Raw genomic sequence first — 2,498 nt, forward strand, 5'->3', positions numbered from 1 at the left:
AACAACAGCAATAAAATAAAGAAAAAATATAGCTTTATTTTACTTGTCCTGAGTAGCTTAAAAGCATGGCACAGACTGCATTTGTTGCATGCATAATGGCCCCTTTTATCTTCCAGCTTGGTGCATCAATGGACTTCTATGCCTGTCCCACTTCTTAACCCATTATCTCTGGTCATTCCATTTGTCACTATAGTTATGTGACTCACAAGGTAATAATCTGGTGAAACAAGAAATGTTGAGTTCTCATCCTAAGCCAATAACTTCTCTTATAACCTTGTAGAGTTATTCAAGCTCCACATTCTCATCTTTAGAATGGCAGTGACAATAACCCACCTCATGGGTTTATGGGAAAACAGAAGGCATTTTAAATTATGACAAAACACTTCATAAACAAAAGTCTGTGAAGCGGCATTGTTCTCAGACTTGTGCTGCCTTTCCAATTACAGAAAGAGTCAGTTACTGATTGATCATTACTGGAGCAGCAGTCCCTTCCCAGGAAGTGCAGCCACAGGGTGAAAGAGTGTCAAGATGAAATATGTATTCAAATATCCCTTTCACAACTTTGGATATCAAAAGCTGCGATCAGATCCTTTCCTTGTCACAAAAAGGACCTGAGCTCTTTGCATCTAAATTTAACATGGGGAAGCTTATTAGAGGGGAGACAAGGATGAGAACATTGATTTTCTTCCTTTACCTTTGCCATGTTGAAGGAGAATCGTGAATGAGCATGAAACGAGCTGCTATCTCCCAGTCTTCTCACGTATGCTCAATGTCTGACAGTAACAAGGTTTAGCAGGTTGAACAGAAAACGCCCATGTGAATGGCAAAATTGTGCTCATCACAAGACCTTAGTTTGCTAATCCTTTTCATTTTCCCCTTATCCCTGGTTCACTGGTGTGTCTCTGGGTAGATTTTTGCTCTCTCTAGTTCTTGCTTTGCTTCAGGAGGCTGGGCCTTCTCCCTATTTCCAAAATTTTGGGATAAATTTCCACTTACAAAAGCTTTACATATAATAAACATTTACAGTTATTAGAGACAAAAGATAGTAGCAGCCATTAAACTTAACCCCCTGGAATATTCTCTGAATTTTTCTATGGTTTCTGCCTCAATGTTTCTCACTTCTCCTGGCCCTAAACACTTCCTTTAGCTCCATTCCCTTCTCTCTTGATCTATAATTTCTTCAGATTCTCAAGTGAAAGCTTGGAGTAGGATGAAAAAATTAGAAACATGGAGAACAATCACCAAGCCGATACGTTCTTGCTTCCACACTTGCCCACCTCCCCCTTTCATGCTCTTCTCCACAAAGCCACTAGGGGGAGACATATTAGAACCTATTCACAGGATTGCTGGGAGGCTTAAATCATATACATAGTATGTAAAGCATTTATAACAAAGCCTGGCATTTACTCAGTAAATATTAGCTATTCGCTGTAGCTGAAATACTGAAAGTTTCCTATAAATGACAGCCATTGTTATTATTGGGACAATAGTCATCTCTATTCTGTTTTAAGGGGGTCTTCATTCTTTTTTTATTAAATTTACTCAGGTGGCATTAGTGAATAAGATTATATAGGTTTTGAGTCTTTGTGGAAAGTCACCCTGTTCCTGCTTCAACAGTGCTTAGATGGAACCCAGTGCTAGATCCATCTCAGCCAGCTGCCCAGCGCCCTCAGACAGTCCCAAGGCCCCAGCCACCAGTCCAATGCTGCACAGCTGCCTCTCCTTAGCCACCCCATAACAAGGACAGGGTCCGCCTCGAAGGTGCACCGAAACTACCACCAGGACTCGGAGACCGCCATCAACCGCCAGAGCAACCTGGACCTCTACGCTTCCTATGTCTGCCTGTGCATGTCTTACTACCTTACTATTTTGACAGTGATGATGTGGTTTTGAAGAACTTTGCCAAATATTTTCTTCACCAATCTCCTGAAGAGAGAGAACATGCTGGGAAAATGATGAAGCTGCAGAACCAATGAGGTGATGGAATCTTCCTTCAGTATATCAAGAAACCAGACTGTGATGACTGGGAGAAGGGTCTGAATGCAATGGAGAGTGCATTACACTTGGAAAAAAAATGTGAATCAGTCACTATTGGACTTGCACAAACTGGCCACTAACAAAAATGATCCTCATTTGTGTGACTTCATTGAGAATCACTACCGGAATGAGCAAGTGAAATCCATTAAAGAACTGGGTGACCACATAACCAACTTGCACAGGTTGAAGGCCCTGAAACTGGCATGGCAGAGTATCTCTTTGACAAGCACACCCTGGTAGACAGTGATGAGAGCTAAGCCTTAGGCTGGCTTCCCAGAGCCATGGGAGTGACTTCCTAGTCACCAAAGCAGTAAGTGCATGTTGGAGTTACCTTTTCTGTAACTTGTACCAAAACATCCACTTATGTCTTTCATTTGTACTATTCCTTCAAATAATGCGGCACCCCTCAAAAAAAATTATATAGGTTTCAAGTGTACATTCTTATGATACATGATCTGTAT

The 2,498-nt window shown here is 41.4% G+C and overlaps 1 pseudogene; it reads left to right on the plus strand.

Annotated features, from left to right (window-relative positions):
- Window positions 1-721: 721 nt before the first annotated feature.
- LOC139001303 (ferritin heavy chain pseudogene) lies at window positions 722-2,294 on the plus strand (annotated as a pseudogene).
- Window positions 2,295-2,498: the final 204 nt, after the last annotated feature.

The sequence above is a fragment of the Myotis yumanensis genome, unplaced genomic scaffold (assembly GCF_028538775.1).
Source record: "Myotis yumanensis isolate MYYU_CA2020_CCGP unplaced genomic scaffold, mMyoYum1.0.hap1 SCAF_320, whole genome shotgun sequence".
In the NCBI taxonomy this organism is placed as follows: Eukaryota; Metazoa; Chordata; class Mammalia; order Chiroptera; family Vespertilionidae; genus Myotis; species Myotis yumanensis.